Source organism: Triturus cristatus, chromosome 9, assembly GCF_964204655.1.
Source record: "Triturus cristatus chromosome 9, aTriCri1.1, whole genome shotgun sequence".
Classification (NCBI taxonomy): Eukaryota; Metazoa; Chordata; class Amphibia; order Caudata; family Salamandridae; genus Triturus; species Triturus cristatus.
Window position 1 is genome coordinate 1,122,671,769 of NC_140592.1, and position 26,814 is coordinate 1,122,698,582.

Sequence of the window (26,814 nt, forward strand, 5' to 3'; positions counted from 1 at the left end):
CAGGCGGTAGCTACCGCGATTCGGGTGCCATACAGTGACACGAGGCTCCGCCATTCATGCGGCGGAGCATGCCAACTGCCATTTCCACATGTCTCCATGCCTATCAGAACCGCACTTGTGTGAATGGGGGTGCTGGTGACACACTGCCGGGGCCAGGTGGTAGCTACCGCGATTTGGGTGCCATAAATTGACGCGAGGCTCCGCCATTCATGCGGCAGAGCATGCCAACCACCATTTCCACATGTCTCCATGCCTATCAGAACTGCACTTGTGTGAATGGGGGTGCTGGTGACACACCGCCGGGGCCAGGCAGTAGCTACCGCGATTTGGGAGCCATACAATCGCAATGGCCATCTGTCAAACATCAACAGAGCACAGTGCCAACATGGTCAATGGAACATCATCGTGCACACGATGCCAATGTTCCATTTACTCCACTGATGGCTACACATGCCATGTTTGTGTGTGTGTTTTGTAGATTGGCCTGTACCCACTCACATGTCAGTTATGGATTTGATGTTGGTGTAGGTTGGACAGTGTTGTTCTGGACTTTACAATGTGTGCACATGTCAATGTGTTGAGTTGCAGTGACAATCACAGTGATGCTCGTCTCAATGAATGATGAACTATGTTGCATTGCCTCTCATGTCTGCTCATGCACACATTCGTCATTCCAGCACCGACTGTGGTCATTGTGTGGTGGATATGTGCCAGGTTGTAATGACGCATTGCGGTGTGACAGGTACAGCAGCTAGATATGAGACAGAGTTTGATTAGTTACACACATGCTGGATGCTATACTCCCAGACGTGCCCATTTGAAATGTGGCCGTATCCCTATGTGCATTCACATTGACCAAGGTGGTGTTTGAGGTACTTGTCTTGTGTAAGTTGACAGGTGTGGCCTTTGTGTACATGAAGATGTCCCTACATGTGAGCTGGTCTGGAAGTCAAGATTGATGTGAGTCATTGTTGTCGTTGTGTCATCCAGAACATCTCATGATGTGTTGCATTGACATGTGTTCACTATCATCTCCAATAGGAGGAGGCCAAATTTGATTCGTCACTTGACGGTGCTGGAGGACATGGAGAATGTTGCGATCTTACGGAAATGCCGCCTGGACAGAGCCACCCTGAAAACCCTTTGTGATCTGTTGGAGCCCCACCTGCAGCCACGCAGGACATATCCAACAGCTTTCAACCCTACTTATAAGGTGATGGCGGCCCTGTATTTTTTTGCCACTGGATGATTCCAAGAGACAGTGGCCAGTGCTGGTGGGAAGTCACAACCGATGTTCAGTATGGTGCTGTGTGATGTACTGTCCGCCATGATGCTATACAAGGACAGATACGTCCATTCCCCCAGGGGTGCTGAATTGCCAGCTGTGAAGGGAGACTTCTATCCCCTTGAACACATCCCCAATGTTGTTGGTGCCATTGATTGCACCCATGTCGGGCGTGTGCCACCACAGGCAAGTGAGCACATTCCCAGGCTCGGCCCATGACTCCTACATCCTGCGGAACAGCATTGTGCCCCAGCTGATGGCTAATCTGCTTCCTGAGCGTGCATGGATTGTGGGTGAGTATGCCTAGTCATGTGACATGCTGGGTGTGTGACCTTCTGCCCTCAGACTCTGCGACATTGCAATGTCTATTTATGTTTGTCATACCTAGGTGACTCTGCATATCCCAACCGTCCCTGGTTGCTGAGCCCACTGCCGGAATCCCAGGAGCCCGGCAAAAGTCCACTACAATGAGGCCCATGGGAGGGCACGTCGTGTGGTGGAGCGTACTTTTGGTCTGCTCAAGTCACGTTTCCGATGCCTGTACAAGACTGGAGGTGCACTGGCATACTCGCCACTACAATCTGACACACCGGGAAGGTGTGTCAGATTGTAGTGGCATGCTGCATGCTCCACAACCTAGCCATTCGCAAGGAGATTCCCCTGCTCCTGAATTATGGTGAGGACCCAAGGCCCCAGCCTGCAAACCAAGCCGTGTCCAGTGATGAGGACAGCTCATTACCCGCTATTTCACTTGAAGGTAGGTGTTGATGTGCAACATACCCATTGTCTGCTGTTATTGCTGTTGTCGTGAAGGGGCATGTATGAATTGTAGCAGCAGCCAGTTGTAGACTCAGCGGTGATTGGAAATGTTTCTGGGAGAGGTCATTTGGGAACATCTACAGGACATGTGTTGGCCATGTGCATGTTGGGTTATCCTGATGGTAGAGATTGTGTGATGTCTGTGAGGCCACACCCAGACCAGTGAAAGTAGTTCTGTTGTGTTTCCATAAGTGCCTTCGACTTCTCCTTGCCTACATACAGCCCACGCTCCTGGTACTTTGTGATTATGTTAAAGACTGTACATCCTGCAATAAAGATGGAGCAGACATGACAACATGTGTGTAAGGATATTTTATTTGCAATGGTGAGATGCGAGGGGGGTGTACATTTCCATTGGGGGGGTGGGGTGGAGCAGTGAGTTGGCAGTTGTGGTAGATGAGATAATCGAGTAGTCACCACATTGATGTGGTGATCCAGTCCAACAGACAGATGCCATTCACAAGGCAGTGTGGGGAAGGACAGTCCAAAAAGTAATTGGAGTGGGGAGAGGGTTGCCATCATGGCTGGCTCCGTGACTGGCGTCCCGCAGGTGCTTTGCCTCCAGATACTCCCAGGATCTTCTTGGGACGGTCCCTTCATTGTTTGGCGGGGGGCCCTGCTGCAGGGCCCCCTGCTGCAGGGCCAGTGGGGTCTGAGGACTCACCCCTCTCTGTGGGCGCAGGGGAGGATGGTGAACTGTCATCATGCGGCCCACCAGAGGGAGGTGGAGGTGTTGTCTGTGGCGCATGCCTGTCCCTCAGTACTGCAACTTGCTGGCCCAAGAGGTCCACGATTTGTCCCATGCGGGTGTCGATGGACCTCATCAGCAGGATGAGCTCATGCAATAGTTCACCCGCCCGGCCCGTTTATCCCTGGGCCTGTTCGTATGCACCCAGGACTCTGGTGATGTGTTCCAGGGATTGGGTCCCAGCCTCCTCGTGTCTGTGGGTGACCCTGCCCCTCCCACCTGCTCTGCTGCCATGGACCTGTTACCTCACCACTCTGGACACCCGCATCCTCTGACTGCCCTCCTCCATCGGTGGTGGGTGCTGGTCATCCTCTCGGACAGGGAGGGTGTTGCAGGCAGCACTGGTGGTGGTGGTGGTGGCGGTGGCTGCACAGGCCGTGGCAGCAGGGGTCTGCTGTGAAGTTTTTGTTGGCACAGATGTGGTGGGGGGACGATGGGGTCCTGGGACCTGTTGCTCCCTGTCACACCAGATGGGCCGGCTTTGAGCTCATCGTCCATGGAATCCTGGGAGTCAACATCCGAGAGTCCATATACCGGGGGGGGGGGAGACCGGCTCTGCAGGTTGCAGGTGTTGTCCTCTGCAGTGAGTTCTTGGTCACCTGTGGGTCAGATGGGAAATGGTCATTGTAGTGCACCCGGCAAGCTTTGTGTTAGCTGTGTGTCATTCACTTTTTGTACACTGCACAATTGACAGATCATCACATTGTTTACTATGTGCACTACTGTGCTTCCTGATATGATGCAATGATACAGGCATTACTTGTCCATGGTGTGAGGTGTCAAGGCATACCATGTGACCCGTGCACAATTAAGGATTAAAGGGACTTGTTGCCATCTAGGGCCTGGCACAACATGTGTTTAATTGAGAACTCATTTGTCTGACCTGGCAGACATCACATCTGGCCATGGACTGGCCATTGTCATCTCCTGCATACCTTTGTCCTGTCATGTGCATATCTTGATTTGTACCACCACACATGCTTTCATATTTTTCAAATGGTCCTTGTTGCACTTACCCCATGGTGATGCACATGTAAATAGGTGCTGTGCATGATTGTGCCCTGACTTTCTTCTACTTGTGCATTGGTGTGTCACACTTTGGTAGCTGTGACAGTTTTCTTAGCTTACCTGTGTGCACACTGTGCTTGGCAATGAGGTAGGTGTGCCTCTTTGTGCAGTGAGAGGGCTGGTGTTGTCATATGGCACCATTTAATTTGTGACAAATGGGTGGGTGCACGTCCTGGCTACTTACCTGTAATGTGCCTACATTTGGGTTTGTTATGTCACACGTGTGTGTGCGTGGTGGCGGCTTACATCCTGCTCAGTGGGGTCACGGTCCAGAATCACATGTCTACCTACCTGTAAGTTTGTTTGGTGTACTGCAATGGCTTACAACTGCTTCTGGGTGGGTGGGGGAGTGCTCCATTCTGCTCAGGTGTGGGACAGAGGAAATGGTGGTACTAGTAGTGCAGGCCTCCCACACCCAGACACCCTCACTGTGAAGATGACTAACAGCCTGTTAATTTGATGAGGGTGATGTAGTGGCTTCCAACTGGTTAGGTGGCAGTACTCCATCCTGCTCAGGTGTGGGACAGGGGGAATGTTGGGAGTTTTAGTGCAGGCCTCCCACACCCAGACACCCTCACTGTGAAGATGGCTACCTACGTGTTAGTTTGATGAGGGCGATGTAATGGCTTCCAACTGCTTTGGGGTGGGAGTGCTCCATGCTGCTCAGGTATGGGACAAAAGGAATGTTGGGAGTAGTAGTGCAGGCCTCCCACACCCTCGCTGTGAAAATGGCTACCTACCTGTTAGTTTGATGAGGGTGATGTAATGGCTGAAACATGCTTCTGGGTGGGGTGTGTGGAGGGCTCCATCTTGCTGATGGTGTGGGACAAGGGGGCCTGGTGGGAGTTGTAGTGCTGTCTGCCTGTACACATGCCCCCATGGTAATGTTGGTAGCTACGTTTGGGGTGAAGGGGAGTGGGTGTATGTTGGATCTGTGAGACATGTTTTTGCGAGTGTGTGGTGCAGATGGATGGAATTTGTCCTAGGTGGTGTAGCTCTGTAGTTGTTCAAGACAGTACATAGCAGAGTGGTGGTAGTCATTTGTTTGTACTTACCAGCCTCCACTTCCCCGCTACTCCTGTGAGACTCTCTGGATGCAGTATGGCAAGCACCTTCTCCTCCCATGATGTGAATGGTTTTTGTGGAATGGGAGGGCCACCACCAGTCCTCAGATGCAGCTCACGGTTCTTGCTCCTCCTCTCCTTGACTACCCTCTTCAGATCATGCCACCGCCCCATGATCTCCTTTTTTGATCTTGGGGTGGTCCCTACAGCATTGACCCTTTGGACTATCTTTGCCCACATTTGTGCCCATGTGGCTAATGGTGTCTGTTGGACCAGGGTACCAAAAAGCTGTGGTTCACTCTGACTATCTCATCTACCATGACTGTCAACTCACTCTCGGTTAATTTGTGCATTTTCTGTGTGGCCATGGTATGTGGTGTGCAAAGTGGTTGTGGGTGCAGGATTGTGTGTGATGGTTGTGGTTGTGATGTGTATGGTGTGTGTTGTGCAGGGGGTTAGTTGTGCAGGTGTAAAACTTGTAAACTTGTAAACTTGGAGATTTATAGAGCGCAGTTGTTGCCCGAAGGCGTCCAAGCGCTAGGATAACCGTGACCTACAGAGAGCAGGGAAGGGGAGAAAAAAAAGAAAAGACAACGGTTTAGCAGGCAGATGTGAAAAGGTGGGTCTTCAGTTGCTTGCGAAACATAGTGAGGTTCTGGGTGGCTCTAAGATGAAGTGGTAGAGCATTCCAGGCCTTAGCTGCGTTGTACATGAACGTCCTTCCGCCGGTTCTAGATCTTTTTATTCTTGGGACTACTGCTAAGAGAGTCTGGCTGGAACGAAGACTGCGATTTGGGATGTAATGAGTGATCAGATCACGGGTAATGAAAGGTCCCATGTCCCAGAAGGCTTGATGGGCTATACATAGCTCCTTGAACAGAACTCTCTGCCGGACCGGTAACCAATGGAGGCTAGTCAGTCCGGTCCTCACTGAGTGTCTGTGCGGGATTTTAAGTAGAAGGCGAGCAGGCACTGTTCTGTACAGTTTGCAGCCTCCGAAGGGTGTATTCTGGTGCACCCAGATAAAGTGCGTTGTTAAAATCAAGACGGGAGTGAATGAGCCCTTGAATGGCAGCCTGTTTGGCTTCCAGGGGGAGGAGGGGGAAGATTTTATTTAGCACTCTCAGAATGCCAAAACATGTGGCTGACAGTTTTGTGGCTTGGACATTGAAAGACAGTGAGCTGTCCAGCCATACCCCAAGACTTTTGATGGTGTTTTTTGGGGTTGGAGGCGGTCCTAGGCTTGGGGGCCATAGGGAAGGGGGAAGTGCCGGCTCTGAGGGTCCTAGGAGCATCAGCTCAGTTTTTTCTCTGTTCAATTTCAGGGATGATGACGACATCCAGCTCCTCACTTCCTCCAGGCATTCTCTGAGCCCGCCTGGCGCAGTTCGAGATGCCTCCTGCGCCAGTGAGACCACCAGCTGTGTGTCGTCCGCATATGAGATGATTTTAACTCCAAATGGGCGGACGACACTGGCCAGTGGTCTCATATATAGGTTGAATAGAGCAGGGCTCAGAGAGGAGCCCTGAGGAACTCCACAATTTAGAGGTCTACTGGAGGAAGCTGAATCGCCATCAAAAACCCTGAAAGATCTGTTCCTCAGAAAGGATTCAAACCATGCCCAAGCTTTATCCTTGATCCCCACACAGGACAGGCGGCTTAGTAGGGTGTCATGACACACTGTGTCGAAGGCCGCGCTTAGATCAAGGAGGATCACTGCCACTGATCCTCCCTGATCCAAGATTTTTCTCGCTTCCTCTACGACCATGAGGAGGGCGGTCTCTGTCCCGTGCTTAGGTCTGAAACCCGTCTGAGTGGGATCCAGTATGTGGGTCCTCTAGATAGTTCACTAACTGTTGGTTCACATATTTCTCCAGAACCTTGCTCAACCAAGGGAGCAGAGAAATAGGGCGGTAGTTAGCCAGATCAGACGGGTCCAGATTGGGTTTCTTGATCAGTGACCTAACCATGGCCTGCTTCCATACGGGTGGAACGGTGCCAGAGGAGATGGAAAAGTTTAATACCTCTCTGATGACGGGCAGGATGGTATGGGATGCTGCCATTAGGATGTCAGGAGGGGCATGGTCGGCCGGAGAACCTGATTTGACACTGAGGGCTAGTGATTCTAAAGTGGGGAGGTCTAGTGGGGGAAAGTGAGTTAAGCTGTAAGGGGTGGGGGAATGTGGCAGGCTAGGGAGGTTATTAGGTTGAGTAGACAGGTCGGTGTTTGGGGGAGAAAAAGTTGAATACATTTTATTGATTTTCTGATAGAAAAATTCGGCAATGTCATTACATTGGGTGACAGATTTCTCGACATGCACCACAGGGGATGGGTTTGTTAGCTTTTTAATGATCTGGAAAATCTCTTTGGGTTTAGATCTAGCATTCAGGATTTTTTCGGCGAAATACGTCGACTGAGCTGCTTTTATTTGAGTTTTGTACTCGTTGATGGTTTCACGGTACTGGGTTTTGTTATCCGCCGATTTGTCTAAGCGCCAGCGTCTTTCCGCCCTTCTACAGAGACGCTTTTTTTCTCTGAGAGACTGGGTGTACCAAGGGGCGGTTTTTTGAGGCCGCTTCAGTACAGTCTTGCTCACTGGGAGAGTAGAGTCAAGAGTGTGGGAGATCCAGTTGGTATATGCCTGGTTTGCTAGGGCGGGATCATCCTGAATTTCTGGTTGTGAGCTAGCCAGTTTAGTGCACCACATATCAACCTCAAGGCGCGTCCAGGCTCGCCTGAGTTTGGTGGTGGGAGCCGGAGGAGAGAATTTAGGTGTGGTCCATTTAAAGGGGATTAAAAAGTGGTCAGTCCAGGGTAGGGTAATGCCTGGGTCCACTGTGATCTCAGAACAATTTGAAAAAATTGGATCCAGTAGATGGCCTTTTTCGTGGGTGGGGGAGGAGACACGTTGAGTGAGTTGTAGAGCTTCTAGATCATCTGATAGGATAGCAGCTGAAAGGTCCGAGGGGGAGTCAAAATGTAGATTCAAGTCACCCAACACGGTAAAGCTAGAGGAGGTGCTGACTCTGCTGGCCACATTCGATGGCAGAGTTAGAAGAAACTGCTTAGGGAGGCCGGGCGGGCAATAAATAAAGGTGCCTGAGAAGCAGATGTTAGGAGAGAGGTTGATGTTAAAACCCATGCTCTCGCAGTCCGAGATGGTCTCAGGAGAGAGTCGACAATGATATTGCTCCTTATGGATGATAGCAAGGCCTCCTCCTCTCCCTTTTGGCCAGTCTTGCCGTGTTATTTGATAGCCGGTGGGGAGGGCCTCTACTATTGCCGGGTTGGACTCACTGGTAAGCCAGGTTTCCGTAAGGAACAATATATCCGGGGTGTGCTCTTCTATCAATAAGGCCATTTCGGCGCTATGCTTAGGCAGCGAGCGGCAGTTTAGTAGGAGCATTTGGAATTCCTGTGTGGCTGTTGTGCGCGAGTTAGGTTTGAGAGGCGCAGAACAGGTAGGACAGGTTGAAGGAAGGTCCATGGCTTGGAGGGAGTGCCGAGGGCATGAATTAACAGGAGGCCTTAACTTGTAGAGGGTTGCTAGCGTATAGCATATTTGTGCTGACGGCTGGGGGGCAAGGGGGGTGGCCCAAGGCCCGGACTCGGCGCGGACGAGCGCAGACGAGCTTGCCTTATGAGCGCCTTCGGCGCGCAATCGTCGCGCCCGCTGCGCTCGTCCGCTGCGCCTCCGGTGCATACACATTGTTATAGGGCGTAGGGGGGGCGTGGCCTCGAGGGGGCGTGTCCTTAGCTACGGCGTGGCCAGTGGCGCCTGCTAGGATTGCAATGAGCAGCAGCGACGATGCAAGTGAGTTTAAAAGTGAATATTTTTAAAAGCAACAGTGCAAGTAGCGCTAAACTGTCTCCCGGCTGAGCCTCAGGAGGACTAAGGTTACCCAACGCGCTCGTGAATCAGCGGGTTAGTTATACCTGGTGGAGGGGGCGTGGCCTCGAGGGGGCATGTCCTTAGCTACGGCGTGGCCAGAGGCGCCTGCTAGGATTGCAATGAGCAGCAGCGACGATGCAAGTGAGTTTAAAAGTGAATATTTTTAAAAGCAACAGTGCAAGTAGCGCTAAACTGTCTCCCGACTGAGCCTCAGGAGGACTAAGGTTACCCAACGCGCTCGTGAATCAACGGGTTAGTTATACCTGGTGGAGGGGGCGTGGCCTTGAGGGGGCGTGTCCTTAGCTACGGCGTGGCCAGTGGCGCCTGCTAGGATTGCAATGAGCAGCAGCAATGATGCAAGTGAGTTTAAAAGTGAATATTTTTAAAAGCAACAGTGCAAGTAGCGCTAAACTGTCTCCCGGCTGAGCCACAGGAGGACTAAGGTTAGTCCTCCTGGAAGTGGTGGTGGTGCTGAGTGTGGTGTGGCTAGTGATGTTGTGTTCTTTGCCTTTCCTGTCAGCTGGGGGGTGTGTCCCTTCTCTCATGGAGTATTGCAAAGGATTGTGGTCAGAGAAGGGACTGGTTTTATCCTCAGCTATGTGGGTGTGTCCAATTGGGGTGTTGCTGTCAGGTGTGTTGTTCTGGGATTTGTAAGTTTCTTTTTGCCATGTGGTTGTGTCATTGGGGTGTGTTTTGTGTATTTGGGGGCCATGGCTGGTTTTCTGTGTGCACTTTTTGGCCTTCTTGTGGGTTTTTTGCTTCGTCCGCCATATTTTTTACGGATCATACGCTGTGGTGGCTGTGCTTCAGCTCTTGTGCTGGCTCTCCCATTCATCCCATTGTGTGACCGCGGCGGTCGGAGACAGCGGTACGTACCGCAGGACCGTCGGGGATATCCTAATTTCCTGTGCGGTGTCTCCGCTATACTTGCGGCGGGTTGGTGTTTTTCCGCCACAATTCCGACCACTGCGGATGGATTTTTGACATCTCCGCCCACTACGGGCGGTTTTTCTTGGCCCTGTTACGCTGCAGTCGGTGTTTTTTGGCGATTGATCCTAATTTGGCCGCCGGTTTTCCCACGGTGCCGGCGGGTGGTTGTTTTCCGCTTCCATGGCAGTCGGGGTGCTTTTCGAACCGCCATCCTAATAGACCCCTAATTTTCTACACACACTTTAACACTATAATATCCTCAACACACACCTAAATTATACAATTAAATTATATTTAAAAACTAAAAACTATTACTATTAACAACTGATAATTAAATAATTAAAATGTATTTAATACCCACCCATTCCCTGTTCGAACATAAAAACAACAACAAAATAAACAATTACCCAAAATAAATATTAAATATTTAACTTTAATTGACAAATATGTATAATTAATTAAACACACATTACTTCCCACCCTTTACTCCTATAAAAACCACAACACACACCTACAATTAATTACACTATTACCATAATTAATTACCAATTAATGTTTTGAAATGAATTAACAACCAAATATTAATTCTTGAAATAAAAATAAATTACTTTCCACCCTTTACACGTATAAACACCACAACACACTCCTTAAACTAATTGCAAAATGAATAACCATTTAATTAATTTAAATTAATTAACAACCAATTATTAATTAACAAATTACAAATAAATTACTTCTCACCCTTTACACTTATAAACACCACAACACACACCTAAAATTAACTACACATTTACCACAATTAGTTACTGAATAATTACAATTAATAACCAATTAATAATTAATTAATAATACATTAATTTACACATTTAACACTATAACATCTCAACTAAACAAATATTTATAAATAAATATAATCAATACATTTAAAATAATTACATTATTTCCCACCCTGTTCCCCTAAAAAACCACAACCCGCTATGGAAATAAAAGCGCAAAATTCAAATAAAAAAAAAAATAACTACAAAGAATTTAACACATATATTAAAAATACAAACAATTATTATACAAAAAAATACATCACATACATATACTAAAATTGATGATAATAAAAACCGATATTTTTAACAACTATATTTTTGTAAACGATATTAAACACTTTCATATTTTTAAAATCGATATTACTTACCTTAAGTCGATATTCTTGACCACGATATTCTTGCTGTCGATATTTCTGACCCACGATATGAATGACTAGATATTTGTGCAGCTTGTTATTTTGTACCCGATATTCAGTCCCTGCACCAATCACACATTCACCTCAGAGCACTGTGCCAGCCTAAAAGTCAATGAGGGAAGAGCCACTGATAGCCTTTCTCACTGACAGGCACCACTTATTTAATAGGCAATATCGAACAAAGTTTTAGCGTACTGCAACCCTCATTACCAGTTCTGTCTCAGAGTACGACATGCCACACATGGTCATAATAGAGCACCCAGTCATTCAAGCGTTTCCTAACCCATCATTCTAATTTATCAAATACGGCAACATCAAATATGAACCAGCCCCCTCTGTTTTTTGGTGAGGTGGGAGAACCAATTATACCCCAGAAAGAAGGGGAAAATGATTTGTGTCTTATCTTATTGCAATTGGTGGGGAAAATCTTTCACCGTTAAGGGAGCAGCATATTTTACCATACAAGATTGGGATTCAAGGTAGGAAAGTGTATGGGAATTTAGCGGACTCAAAGAGTGAATCTAAGGGAAAGGAAAGTCAAGAAGGTGTTTATGTGTTAAATGGTAGCAGCAATTTCAGTCGATAACCCTTCAAGTATTGCCCGGCGGTAATCGCCTCTCATACCACTCGATAATTTACCAATGAAAGAGGCAGGCGCCGGAGACTGGAAGGCAGGAAACAAAGTTTTATTCCGTCGGAGCAGAACACATCAGATCAGACAGCAAGGTATCGTCACGAGGTGCTCTAACTGCATCTCTGAGGCCTGGCCTCTTATACACAGGTTTATTGCTTTATTACACATGGTACATTCTTATTGAGACTTTGATGTACGGAAAGACATCCTTGGAATCCCCACTTCAAGCTAGTTTCCACACATATCTACAGTAGAAGTCCCCACCCCATCTACAGTAGGAGATGGCTATCACGCAGCTGGACATTCCGCCAATTCCCGGGGGTGTGTGCAACCGGCCGGGTCTCAGGGGGTAGGGGCTTTGATCCACTGTAATCCCTTTGATGTGGGGTGTTTCCCTTACAGTAGGGGCAATAAACTGCATCCACAGGGCTAGGTGATGGCCTGGGATCGCTTCGGACAATGGGGCGCAGAGGAAGGGGGTTATCAAAGAGAGGCATGACCATGTATTGGATGTCGGTCAGGCGTGGGATGTGGTTCCATGGCAGGGTCGCGCAGAATGAGAGCGTTTATGGCCCGTGTATGAGAGAGCGGGGGTGGCCGGCGCGCGGGGGATGCTCGCAGTGCCAGGGGAAAGCGCTGGCGATCGAGAATGAGCGGGGAGAGAGTGGGGTGCCTAAAATGGCGGCCGTGCATTCGCTGTGCGTGGCGCTGGGGAGAGGCAAGATGGCACAGATAATGTTCAGTTACAAGCTAAATTTCCACAGTCCTCCCTTTTAACATATCTCGCCAGCTTGTCTAGTTCGGATCGATCCCCATAATACTACGAATTTCCACCTCATACAGAGCTTTCAAGCGCTCTGTTTCAAAGTCCAAAGTCTTAGGGCAGATGCAGTTCATAAAAAGCGAACATAAAGGTGGCAGACACTGAATCCCCAAGCAACATCCACATAGTATCACAATCGGTATTAGGATAAATGAAAACAGCCTCCATCCCCAACTTTTAATAGTGTCCCAAAACCAACTCCCCAGTGACCATTCTTCTTGCTCTTGATGGACCTCTGCGGACAGCCTGTGGAGGTGTTCAATTGCTTTGTAGACTGAGGGTGAGTTATCCGGTACGTAGGTACAACAGCTGGACCCAATGATGCAGCATGCTCCTCCACGATCAGCCAGAACCACATCTAGAACGATGCGGTTCTGAAGGGCCACTAAGCGGACAGCCTGGAGCTCGGCGGTGTTGTTGGCGAGGGCGCCAGCCGTAATGTTCATCGCCGTTTCGACTGCCTGGGTTAAGTGGCGGATGGCACGGCTGTTTGCCATCGGACCCCAGAGTGGAACAAGGCCTTTTACTGCGTCCATGAACTGTGCTCCGGCGGAGTCGGCTTGCACAATGTCTTTGGCCCGTTTCTGTCGGTGATGGTTTGCTGGAGCCACATATGTCGGAGGAAGGACAAAGGCGATGTAGCAGGTGCTTCCCCAACCTTTCGGAAGCCAGGTGTAGGCCTTAGTACCACAGACAAAGTACATATTCAGGGAGGCAACAAAGGAGGGTGGGTCAACTGAGTCCAATGTTCGGGTGATGAGGCAGGAGCTGTGGCCCACCAGCTGCGCCCCCAGGCCTTCGAGGCACACAAATCCAGTGATGTTGATGACGGACAGGGCCACTGTTAGGGTGGCGGCCGTCCGTTTCCGGAGGTAAGAGAAGGTGGGTCTGGCTGGGTTGTTGAACACTTGCATTTCAACTCGTTCTTTGGCAGGGATGTCCATGTGAAAGGAAGTGTTCGATCTCAGAGGGCAGAAGAGGGCAGAAGTTCTTCCAGTTTTGTTCAGCCAGAACCCATGGTAGAAGTGTGACATGGTTCTGCCGGAAGTGGCATTGTCCTTGTAGCTTTCTTGCAGGAGGATTAGCCAGGCGAGGCAGGAACCATGGACAGAAAAAGGTGAAGGGATGAAAGGGATAGAGTGTCCAGTGGCATGTGGTAGCAATCCACAGATCCAGCAATTAGTGGCGTTGGCAGCAAGATTGTGTTGGTGGAGCAACTGCACAAAAGAGTTATTCCAGAACTCCTTACGCCTTTCTCGGAGTTGGGGTGAAAGTGAGATCAGATGGTGTTCTTTCGTGGTGGTAGGTTGAACGGTGGTCAGCAATGTCTTATGAGCGGGTGTGCTCTCCTCCATGATCCAGAAGGTGACCACGAGGAGAAGGCAAAAGAGAAGGGTAATGAAAAGTGCAATAGTCTTTAAGCTGTGCATTCGGTCAGTCTTTGGGTTTTTGTAGTGAATCTTCGGACGTCCGGTTGCTTCCATCATCTTCATGTCGGGCGCTTCCATCACCTTCAAGAGACTCGGTAGCGGGCAGAACCACAGACTTTGTTTAGTTTCTCTCCTGGTGGCCTTTGAGGTGACTAGGCTACCGCTCTGAGATTTCCACTTAGCCTGTGGCCTGCTTAGCCGAAGTTCTCTCCTTTCGTCGCAAGTTATACCCTTCCTTGGATGGCACGGTGGGATCAGGATATCTTACTAACTCGAGTGTCTCTGTATCTGGGCAGCGGCTCAGGGATGGTCGGTCTTTGTCCAGAAGTTCTTCTTGGGCGGTGATGTTGTCCGTGGTTGTCAGGGTCGGTGATACCTTCTTGCAGTGGTGTGCATGCAGCCAATTGCGTTTCCCCTCCACTCGAAGAGCTGTTCGGGTGGTGATCAGGACTTGCAGGGGGCCCGTCCACCGGGGCTCCAGACTCTTGGTGCGCTGGAAGTTACGCACTAAGACGAAGTCACCGGGTTGGATGTCGTGTCCGGGGCCCCTGGAAACATCGGGAATGGCGTGCAGCACCTGCTGATGGATGACAGACAACGTTTTAGTTAGGTTATACAAATAGTCAGACATGAGGACGTCCGGGATGTCGTGGATGGATGTTGGCTTTGGAGCAGCCCAAAGGTTCATGGGCCGCCCGAAAACGACCTCGTAGGGGGTTAAGTGGTGTTTAGTGGGGGTGGAACGCATTGATAGCAATGCTAGCGGGAGAGCGTCTGGCCATCTCAGTCCTGTGGTGGCGACTATTTTTGCTATCTTAAGCTTCAATGTGGCGTTGTGTCGCTCAACCAAGCCTGCAGATTGGGGATGGAAGACCGCATGGAATTTCTGTTTTACACCCAACCCTTTTAAGATGAGTTGGATAACTTCGGCTACGAAGTGGGGGCCGTTGTCGCTCCATAAAATTCGACAAAGGCCGTATCGGGGGAAGAATTCCTTCAGTAGTACTTTTGCGGTAGTCATAGCGGTGTTGTCATGGGTTGGGTAGGCTTCCACCCACTTGCTTAAGGCACACACAACGACAAGTACGTACTTCAAACCTTGGCACCTTTCTAACTGGACATAGTCCATTTGTAGGACTTCAAAGGGGTGGTTGGGGACCCCAAACCCTCCCCGGGGTACAGCAGTTCCTTTCCCAGGGTTGTGTTGGAGGCATACTAGGCATTGTTGGACCAGACGTTTGGCTGAGTCTGGGATTTTGTCGTTGTGCCAGACTTTGGAGATGAGCTCAATCATGGGGGCAGACCCTATGTGTGCGGGGGAGTGTGCCATGGTCAGCATGGGGATCAAGTATGAATCTGGTAGCAACCATTTGTTCAAGTCTTTAGTTCGCCAGCAACCGTCATCGTCCTTCAATCCCACCCGGGCCCATTCAGTTAATTCGTGTGGTGTGCTGGCTAGTTGGATATCCCTGATTGTTTCCCTAGCATCCTTCCATTTCTCAGTTTGTGACCTGGTCATGTACATACGGGTCGTGGACCTATTCTCGGCTGTGGTTCGGGCAGTAATGTCAGCCAGTGCATTTCCCTGTCCTATAATGTCTGTCACCTTCTTGTGTGCCTGGCATTTGATCACAGCTAACCGTGTGGGGAGGAGGACTGCTTCGGTCAGGGCAGAGACTAGATCTCCATGCAGGATGGGTGTGCCATGAGAAGTCAAGAATCCCCTCTCTTTCCATAAGAGCCCAAAGTGGTGAACTACCCCGAAGGCGTACTGACTGTCTGTGTAAATGTTTGCGGTTGTCCCTGCTGCCAGGATGCAGGCTCGTGTGAGAGCAATTAGTTCCGCCACCTGTGCGGATCGCTGTGTGATGCGGGCTGTCTCAACAACTGTTCGGGCTGTGGTGACTGCATAGGCAGCTGAGGTGGTGCCATCGGGGAGCTTGATGCATGAGCCAATCTACCCACAGTTCTCCGTCAGGGTCCGGGAAGGCAGTATCCCGGAGGTCAACCCTACTCTTGGTTTGTTCGTCGGTGAGGGTCACGCAATCATGTATAGGGGACGCATTGGGGTCAGCGTCAGGGAGAGGCAGTAGAGTAGCTGGATTCAGAGTGGTGCATCGTTTCAATGTGATGTGGGGTGCAAGCAGAGTCAGTTCATAACCAGTCAGTCGTGCGCTAGTCAGGTGTTGAGTCTTGGTTTGGTTCAGGAGGGTGTCAACCGCATGGGGTACCAATACTGTGAGGGGGTTTGAGAGCACGATCCCCTCGCTTTGCCGGATAGAGATAGCCGCGGCGGCTACTGCTCGAAGGCAGGCGGGCAAAGCTCTGGCTACAGGGTCAAGAGTGGCAGAGAAGTAGGCACAAGGGTGTTGTTTAGGGCCTATGGACTGGGTTAGGACAGACAACGCACATCCCTCCCTTTCGTGGGTGTAGAGGGAGAAAGGTTTAGTGTAGTCTGGGGTTCCTAGGACTGGGGCCGAACAGAGGGCGTCTCGTAATTCTTTGAAGGAGGATTGACATTCGGGTGTCCAGGGGAGGGGGAAGGGGACATCTTTAGCAGCAGGGAAAGCAGAGGTTTTACGATAAGACTGAAGTTTGGCAACCATTGTCGACAAAAGGAGGTGAGGCCTACTAGGGACCGCACTTGCTTCTGAGTTTTGGGAACAGGGGTTTCTAGGATGGTCTGAATTCGGTCAGGGGTAAGTTTCCTCCCGTCTTTGGATAGTAGGTGGCCTAGATACGTTACTTGGGGCTGGCAGAATTGCAATTTCTTTCTGGAGACCTTGTGACCGTTCTCCGCAAGGAAGCGGAGGAGGTGAATGGTGGCTGTGACGGCAAGTGGAGTGGTGTCGGCCGCCAAAAGAATGTCATCGACGTACTGTATCAACCCCACTCCATCGGGTAGTTGGACTGCATCTAGTTGCCTCTTGAGGGCTTGGCTATAAATTCTGACACTCTCAGTGTAGCCTTGGGGTGCCCTGCAGAATCTGTACGAACGGGCTTTTAAAGTGAAGCTGAACAGGTAGCGGCTGTCTGGGTGGATGGGGATGGAAAAGAATGCGTTTTTGAGATCAATAACAGTAAAGGTGGTGGCAGTGGATGGAATCAGGGTGAGGATGGTGGTGATGTCTGAGACCACGGGGTACTGGGGTATGACTACTTTGTTAACCTCTCGCAAATCAACAATGAAACGGTAGGCTTTCTCATCTCCCTCGCCTTGCTTCTTTACAATGGGTAGGATAGGGCTGTTGCAAACATTATTGACTACTTCTTCTACCACTCCTGCCTCGACTAGGGACTCGATGATTTCCACCAATGCCTTCTCGCCTTCGGGTGATATCCTGTACTGTGGAAGCTTTGGGAGCACTGCGTCCGGTCGGACGGTTATGTGTACCGGGTCGATCACCATGCGCCCTACATCTGAGTCGGTTTTAGCCCATAGATGTGAAGGTAATGTGTCGAGTAGGGACATGTCAGCATCGGTTATAGAGAGCATACGCCGTGTGTGACAGGGTCTGGACAGATCTGGGTTATCGTGTAGGATGACTCGAACTCCGTCTGGGGAGCATCTGATGGTAGCTCGAAAATGTTTTAGCAAATCAAGTCCCATAATAGCATCGGGGGTGTTGGAGGAGAGCAGAAAGGTCGTGTCAGTGGTGTTATCTTCTAAGTCAAAGGAGATTGGTGCTGATAAGGGGTTAGTGGAGGGCGTTCCATCGAAGCCTATTGAGGTTACATGTGAGCCAGACAAGGGTGCCTTAGGAATCAGTCGTTTGGATAACGCACTACGTGTCACCCCAGTGTCTACCAGGAATGGAGATTTTGTGCCCAAGACCTTAGCAGTGAAGTAAGGACCTTGCTGGTCAACACGGAGTTCGACTGGATCCCTCCCTTGCCCCTGGCGGTCCTATGTGAAGTCATGGGTGCTTTCATAGTCGGACTGTTGACACTGGTTTTGTCGGGGGCGATCAAAGGTGTTTGGTCTGCCTGGCCTGTCGTTGATGGCGTCGTTCGTGTACCCTCGTCCCTGTCCTCTATTTCTGGGGTCATATGCTGTGTCTCTGGGGTCCCTATTTTTGTTCATTTCCAGAAGGACCGGGCACTGGGATTTCCAGTGTCCGAACCCTCTACAGAACGCACATTGATTCCCATCTAAGTCTCTCCGTCCGTTGTAGGGTGCAGGGGTATGGTCTCTAGGGGGTAGCTTTCTAGGGGCGGTTGGTTGGTAATTCCCTTTCGGGGGTTCTCTTCCTATGGTCACCCCTTGCAACTGTGCTATCATTACCCTCTCCTTTAGTTCCTTTTTCTTCCTTTCTGACGCCCTATCGTTCTCATTCTTTTGGTTTTCGTAGTATTGGGCCATCTGGAGGATAGCTGCGGGTTTGGAGGCTGCCCAACTACTCTCGCTGGTCTGCAGCTTCTGGGAGACTTCTTGTGACAGACCCTTCACATAATTCTGGACAAAGAGGTGATGTCCGGTTGCAGTGGTCATGTCCTGGCCACTATAATCGGAAAACACAGTCTCGAACCGAGAGAAGTATTCAGACACATCCTCCTGGAGTTTCTGGCGACAAGCTGTCACTATTGACCAATCTACCTTTCTTTCTGGGATTAGAGTCTTCAACTTAAGTACAATCTTGTCTGGGAGCTCTAATATGGCTTTCGGGGGTTTCTGTCCCGGTTCTCGCTGTTTATCTATGGTATCGAGTTGTACCCAGGTATATCCGAACGGCTCAGCGTGGTCAACTTTCCGGATTTGTTTCCACACATCAGCCGGCAGACATAATCCGAAGAACAAGTCGATATCTGCTAAAGTCATTATTGTTGAGCCTAAGGCTGTACCTAGTTCGGTGTAGAAGGCAGTCGGGTTCTTTCTTAAGTCGGGTAGAGTTTTTCTAAAGGTCAAAATATCTTGTCGGTCCCATGGCTGGTAGACCCAATTATATACAACCCTCCCCTTCGCATCTTGGTGGTTGATGTCGTCATGTGTTCCCTGACCTCGTGGGGGGACCCAGTAGGGGGCGGCCTCTTTGATGGGCATCATGGTATCAGTCCTTCCTTCCTGGGGCTTAGCCGCTATGGGGGTTTCTGTTTTGGTTGTCTGCCTGTGTTCTTTAAGGTGTCGATAGACCTCGAGTGTACGAGTGAAGAGGTTCGTCACATCGCCCTCTCCTTCTTCCCCAATGTCTACCTTCCTATATAGGGCCGCTAAGCCTTCGGGACCTTTATCGTGGTACCTATCCTCATATGCATTCAGGGCGTGATAACAAAGTCGTACGACAAAGTGTCGTCTGCGGCTGTCGGCATACGAGTTATACACGTCTGTTATATACTCCTCACTTTCCTTCCGCTCCACCAGTGTCCCTACTATCTTGTCAATTCCTGCTCGTTCAACCTTTGTTAATCGATTCATTCTGGTGGAATCTTTCTTTCTTATCTCAGGGTCATCCAACGTCGTTGCCGACGTTGTGTTCAGTACAAGAGTCTCGGCCGGCGCGGAGGCCGTGAGGACCGAGGCCCCTGTACTGCTTTCGCTCGTGTTTGGGGGTTGTGGGTGTTGCACTACCGATTGGGAGGGTGCGTATGGAGGGGGCATGTAAATGATTGGGGGACCTAATAGTAATTCGTCATTCGTTCGTTGCTTAGAGGACAACTCAGGGTAGAGCATAGAGGGGGTCCTAACAGCGTACTGGCCTGAGGTTTCGGGCTCCTGTCTTAGTTTAGTTTCCCTTCTCTCCTTTATTTCTTCTTCTAACTTTCTAGCGGCAAGGTGAGCTGCCTTTCGTAATTCCTTTTCTGCTTTTACTTCTTCCCTCTTTTTCCGTTGCGTTGCTTCTTTGCGCCACATGCCGATACTGTCAAGCATAGTAGGCGTCGTCTTATTGCTACGCAGAGCCATTTCTAGCACTTCTATCTTATGGTCGTCGAAGGATCCCATCAGTGGCCACTGACTCTCGGGGTCCTTCCTTGTATATTTATGCCATAGCTTGCTATAAGCTACGGCGACTAGTCCATATTTAGTGAACATGTCCTTATTAGGGGTGCCTTCCAGTGCAGCCGGATGGTCCACCTCTAATAAGCGGTCCGGGCAGAACCAACTACCAATCAGTGGGGAGAAGATAGGCATGACGGGTTTCAATGGGGACAAAAGTCAGCACTACCTATCTTTTCACTGCTTGCAAAGACTTGACAGAATATCTCTATTCCTCGTTATTTGTAAGCAGAGAATACCTCCAAAGAACCAATATCGAACAACTAGTGTTCGGACAATCAATCAATCAATCAATGGGGAGATAAAAATAGGCACGACGGGTTACAACGGGGACAAAAGTCTGCGTTACCTACCCTTCACTATTTGCAAAGACTAGACAGAATATTTCTATTCTACGTTATTTGCAAACAGAGAATATCTCAAAGAGCACTATTCTTCAAAACAATCAATGTTCGGACAATCAATCAGTGGGGAGATAAAGATAGGCACGACGGGTTTCAACGGGGACAAAAGTCTGCGTTACCTACCCTTCACTATCTGCAAAGGGAGAGAGAGAGAGTATTTCTACTCCTCCCCGTTTGTAGACAGCGAATATCTCAAAGAGAACAATCAATGAGCAATACTAGTATTTTCAAAACTTCAAACAATCAATCAATTATTTCGCAATTTGTCGTGTATCACGACCTTACCCGGACCGCATGGACAGTTTCTCGTCTTCCGCCTCCAGCGCCCGATCGTCCTCTACTCTCCGTTATTGCTGCGGCACTCCTGATGGTTCCCAGTCAGGACCGTAGATCACTCGAGAGAGGTCTGCTCGGAACCAGTGAAGTTCGGATGATCGGCTGCCAGACGAGGGTCTATTGGGCAGGAGCTCTCCCGATCGTTGCAGTCGTTCACTCTGTCGTCAGGACCTCTCCCACTGGATCCACGTGTCTCTGATGGGCCCCACACTTGGGACGCCAATTGTTAAATGGTAGCGGCAATTTCAGTCGATAACCCTTCAAGTATTGCCCGGCGGTAATCGCCTCTCATACCACTCGATAATTTACCAATGAAAGAGGCAGGCGCCGGAGACTGGAAGGCAGGAAACAAAGTTTTATTCCGTCGGAGCAGAACACATCAGATCAGACAGCAAGGTATCGTCACGAGGTGCTCTAACTGCTTCTCTGAGGCCTGGCCTCTTATACACAGGTTTATTGCTTTATTACACATGGTACATTCTTATTGAGACTTTGATGTACGGAAAGACATCCTTGGAACCCCCACTTCAAGCTCGTTCCCACACATATCTACAGTAGAAGTCCCCACCCCATCTACAGTAGGAGATGGCTATCACGCAGCTGGACATTCCGCCAATTCCCGGGGGTGTGTGCAACCGGCCGGGTCTCAGGGGGTAGGGGCTTTGATCCACTGTAATCCCTTTGATGTGGGGTGTTTCCCTTACAGTAGGGGCAATAAACTGCATCCGCAGGGCTAGGTGCTGGCCTGGGATCGGTTCGGACAATGGGGCGCAGAGGAAGGGGGTTATCAAAGAGAGGCATGACCATGTATGGGATGTCGGTCAGGCGTGGGATGTGGTTCCATGGCAGGGTCGCGCAGAATGAGAGCGTTTATGGCCCGTGTATGAGAGAGCGGGGGTGGCCGGCGCACGGGGGATGCTCGCAGCGCCAGGGGAAAGCGCTGGCGATCGAGAATGAGCGGGGAGAGAGTGGGGTGCCTAAAATGGCGGCCGTGCATTCGCTGTGCGTGGCGCTGGGGAGAGGCAAGATGGCGCAGATAATGTTCAGTTACAAGCTAAATTTCCACATATGTGTCTGCTCTTTGACAATTGGAAACACACTTTGGTCAGAAGGTGAATGTGGTAATAGAGAGACATAAATTATTTTGTAGAATACATGGCAAGAATGAGAAAGTAACAAGTTTCGTTGTGGTTTTAAGAGGGCTAGCAAGTATGAGTGAATGTATTACCTTATGTGATTCCGTCATCAAAGACCAGTTATTCCGATGTACATATAACCCAAAAATTTAAGAGAAGTTATTGACTGGTAATCCTGATTAGAAGGTTGTGGTAGGCATTAATACACTACACTACATAAGACGCGCTGACTGCGAGCGCGCTCAGAGAACACCTACACTCCGGAAAGCCGGGAGAATCGCTGCCACTGCTTTTTAACCTGTTATTGTGATACTTTGTGTTTTAAACTCACTATTCCCCCCGGCACTTGATCCGGTGACAGGGCACCTTCTGGGCTTCCCGTGCAGCGGATTTCAGCGCTGACGCGGGGCTCATTTCTTTTTGCCGCCATCTCCCTCGGCCACGCCCAAGCCACGCCCACTATCGCTGACGTATATAAGTCGCGCTGACTGCGAGCACGCTCAGAGAACACCTACACTCCTGAGGCGGAAAGCCGGGAGAATCGCTGCCACTGCTTTTTAACCTGTTATTGTGATACTTTGTGTTTTAAACTCACTATTCCCCCCGGCACTTGATCCGGTGACAGGGCACCTTCTGGGCTTCCCGTGCAGCGGATTTCAGCGCTGACGCGGGGCTCATTTCTTTTTGCCGCCATGTCCCCGGGCCACGCCCAAGTCACGCCCACTATCTCTACGAACTTGAGGCTATCCCTCCCATAGACCAATCCAGGCTAGTTGAGTTGATGAATCGCGTAAAGTCCGGGTCTCCCAATGACCCCTGTCCCCCGCATGTACTAAAGGAAGTTTACTCTACACTCCCCCGAGGAATACTTCCCCTCCTGAATGAGTCCCTATTGCAGGGTATAGTCCCCATCTCATTTAAAAACGCTACGCTGGTCCCATTAATTAAAAATCCAGGTGCCGACTCATCTAATCTATCGAACTACCGGCCCATATCCCTCCTCCCTTTTGGTGCAAAGATGCTAGAAGCCCATGTAGCCAGTTGTATCTCTAATTTTATAGAGACATCCGACTACCTGGAGCCTAACCAAGCCGGCTTTCGCCAGGCGCATTCTACCGAGGTGGTGATCCTCGCTGTCCTGGACACAATGAGGTCTAATGCCGATAAGGGCATACATCAGGCCTTGGTGCTCCTGGACCTGTCGGCAGCATTCGACACGGTGGATCATACCATCGTATTACACCGTGTCGAACAAGCCGGCCTACGAGGCGCGGCCTTCGGCTGGGTAAAGTCCTTTCTGAATGACCGATTCCAGGCGGTCAAGTTTGAGAACTTCACGGTACCCAAAGTTTCCACCACCTGCGGCGTTCCGCAGGGCTCATCATTGTCCCCCCTCCTGTTTAATCTGTACCTCAAACCCCTATTGCACTCTTTAAAAACAGGAAGGTTACAATATATAATTATGCGGACGACCTGCAGCTTATATTCCCACTAAACTCAACTGACTCCGTCGAGGAATTTCAGGCCACTATGCTGCACATTCAAGGGTGGATGGAGGTGAACCACCTAAAACTCAACCCTGGAAAGACCGAGCTGGTACTCCTGGGTATAAGTGCAACCAGCTGGGGCCCTCATTTCTGGCCGTCATCAATGGGATCTCCTCCGTCTCCATCTATTTCGGTGAAAAGCCTCGGGATCACCCTCAACTCCGATCTCTCACTGAAAAGTCAGGTGGGAACGGTGATCTCATCTAGTTTCTTCCAGCTACGGAAGATTACGAAAATTGCTCATTTGCTCACGCATTCTGCTCTCATTCAGGTGGTAATCGCCTTGGTCCCCTCCCGCTTAGATTTTTCCAATTCCATTTATTTAGGCCTCCCCCTGACTCTGTCTAAACACCTGCAAATCGTGCAAAATCAGGCGGCCAGACTAATCTTTAAAAGCAACGGCAGGAGCTCGGCGAAACCACTGCTGGCCACTCTTCATTGGCTACCTATAGCCCAACGGGTAACTTTTAAAGTAGGCTGCTTGGCCTTTAAGGCTCTCCATGGAAAAAGCCCTAAGTTTATTAACCATCTCATAAACAAACATGTACCAACTCGTAATCTCCGCTCTGCCCACCTGTCCCTCTTCACCTTGCCCTCCTTTAAAAAGAAACGTCTTGGCGGATGCCGATTTGCTTATTTGGCCCCAAAGATCTGGAACTCTTTTCCCTTGTCACTCCGGAGATGCACTAATCTGACGGAATTCAGGGGCGCACTGAAGACCTGGTTATTCAAGCAAGCGCACGGTTAGGTTATTGTTTACCATCCTTTCTCACCATCAGCGCCATGAAACCTCTGGGTGCCCGTGCGCTTAATAAATCTCGAATAACATAACATAACATTACTAAAAGTGTTGTACATTCAGCAGAATGCATAAAAGAAAGAAACAATGAAATAATAGTCACTCCCCAAGTGGGGAGGGACTATTAGCATAGGTTGGTGAGAGGAAAAAGAGTTTTCAATACCCTATCAAAAACAAAACAGAGGATATAAAAAGGAAAGATTGAGGTGTTACCATTGATGGAAAATACAATCATTTAGCCAACAAACCCAGCTGTCCTGTGAGTTCTATTATCTGCAGGAAGCACAATAAGAGAGGGCATTATGCTAGGCTGTGTAAGAATGTAAGCACATAAATAAAATCTACATTCCACTGAAGAGGTAGGTGATATGGGGAACAAATATATATTTCAGATTTCCACTGGTTTTGCAGGAAGGGGGAGCAATTATCCAATGTGGGACATAACTTTAGATGGGGTGAAAATGAAGGTGTATGCCGACTCATTTTCTCCATAAACTTTGATTGATTATAATATTTTTAGAGAGAAATAATGTGATACATCAGGCAGACATTGAACCGGGAGATACAATAAAGACCCAATACTCCTAGTGGGAATGATACCTATGTAGCTTACTTTTAAAGACAGAACTACCGTAGTAAAAATGTATTTAACAAAAAATGGCTCCAATTTATTAGGTTGAGCACACCAAAAGGATTTAGGAATTAAGCTTGACCCTAACAGCGTACCCTGCCAACTTAGGGCAAACAAAGCAAACACAAGGAGATGATGGGCAGGGCGCTGAAACTTTTCAGACACTCAACCCCAGTCACAGATCTGGGTTGAATCCATCATCGTTCTTTAGCTCACTTCGCCACCCCAGTTCAGACACAGCTATATCCAAATCATTCTTGATGCTGTGCCGATTGCGAACAGTCCTGCCTGAACTGCCAAGCCATGTCTTCCCTGGACTGGAAACAAGCATCCTGGGACCAGTTTTGGGGTTACAGCCCCCATCAGCCAAGCTAATTTGAATCCAGTGGCAAAGTGAGCAAGAGACCCACATCTGGGCATGCCCTGCCAACTTAGAGTGAACAAAGCAAACAGAAGGAGATGATAGATGGAGCGCTGAAACATTTCAGACACCCACCCCCAGTCACAGATCTGGGTTGAATCCATCATTGTTTTTTAGCTCACTTCACCACCCCAGTTCAGACACAAGCTATATGCAAATCAGTCTTGACCCTGTGCCTCATGGGAACTGGCCAGCCCGAACTGCCAACCCTGTTTTCCCTGGACCGGACACCGGCATCCTGGGAACGGTTTTGGGGTTACAGCCCCCATCAGCCAGGCTAATTTGAATCCAGTGGCAAAGTGAGCAAGGGACCCACGTCTGGGCATGCCCTGCCAAATTAGAGTGAACAAAGCAAACACAAGGAGATGATAGACGGAGCGCAGAAACATTTCGGACACCCACCCCCAGTCACAGATCTGGGTTGAATCCATCATCGTTCTTTAGCTCACTTAGCCACCCCAGTTCAGACACAGATATATGCAAATCAGTCCTGACCCTGTGCCTCATGGGAGCAGTCTAGCCTGAACTGCCAAGCCATGTCTTCCCTGGACCGGAAACAGGCATCCTGGGACCAGTTTTGGACTAACAGCCCCCATCAGCCAGGCTAGCTTGAATCCAGTGGCAAAGTGAGCAAGGGATCCACGTCAGGGCATACCCTGCCAACTTAGGGCGAACAAAGCAAACACAAGGAGATGATAGACGGAGCGCTGAAACTTTTCAAAAACTGACCCCCAGTCAAAGATCTGGGTTGAATCCATCATCGTTCTTTAGCTCACTTCGCCACCCCAGTTCAGACATAGGTATATGCAAATCAGTCCTGACCCTGTGCCTCATCGCAACAGTCCAGCCTGAACTGCCAAACCATGTCTTCCCTGTACTGGAAACAAGCATCCTGGGACTGGTTTCAGACTAACGGTCCTCATCAGCCAGGCTAGCTTGAAACTAGTGGCAAAGTGAGCCAGAGACCCATGTTTGGTAATAACCTGCCAACTTAGGGTGAACAAAGGAAAAACAAGGAGATGATGGACGCAGCGCTGAATCTTTTCAGCCACTCACCCCCAGTCACAGATCTGGGTTGAATCCATCATCGTTCTTCAGATCACTTAACCACCCCAGTACAGACAAAGCTATATGCAAATCAGTCTTCCACCAAAGAAAGAGAGAACACAACCCCCCATATTGCTAAATGGCTTTTAAGGATTGAAGGATAAAAATTCAAGGATGAATATGTTCCCTGCCCATGTAGCGAAGCAGCTTATTACTTACATTGTCCTCACAAATTTCATTTTCAGCTGTGACTTTATGCACATATTTGCGTGTGTGAAAATGTTGAATTAGTATCCCTAAAACTAAACTTGTTTATACATTTAGCTTTGCACAACATTTTCACAATGCCCTGAACATCATGTACAAGGTCTCTTTTCACATTATGTACAAAGGTCATCTCTATTTTCGTCCAAGGAGCGACAGGGCAATCAACATATCCATAACATCACTAATCTATACCCACATCGCAAGGCTAATTTCTTTTAGAAAAGATGAGCATCCCGATAGATCAGGCACTTCTGCTGACACCAAGGATCCGTGCATGCTGAGAATTCTCCAAGCAATGGTCTGAC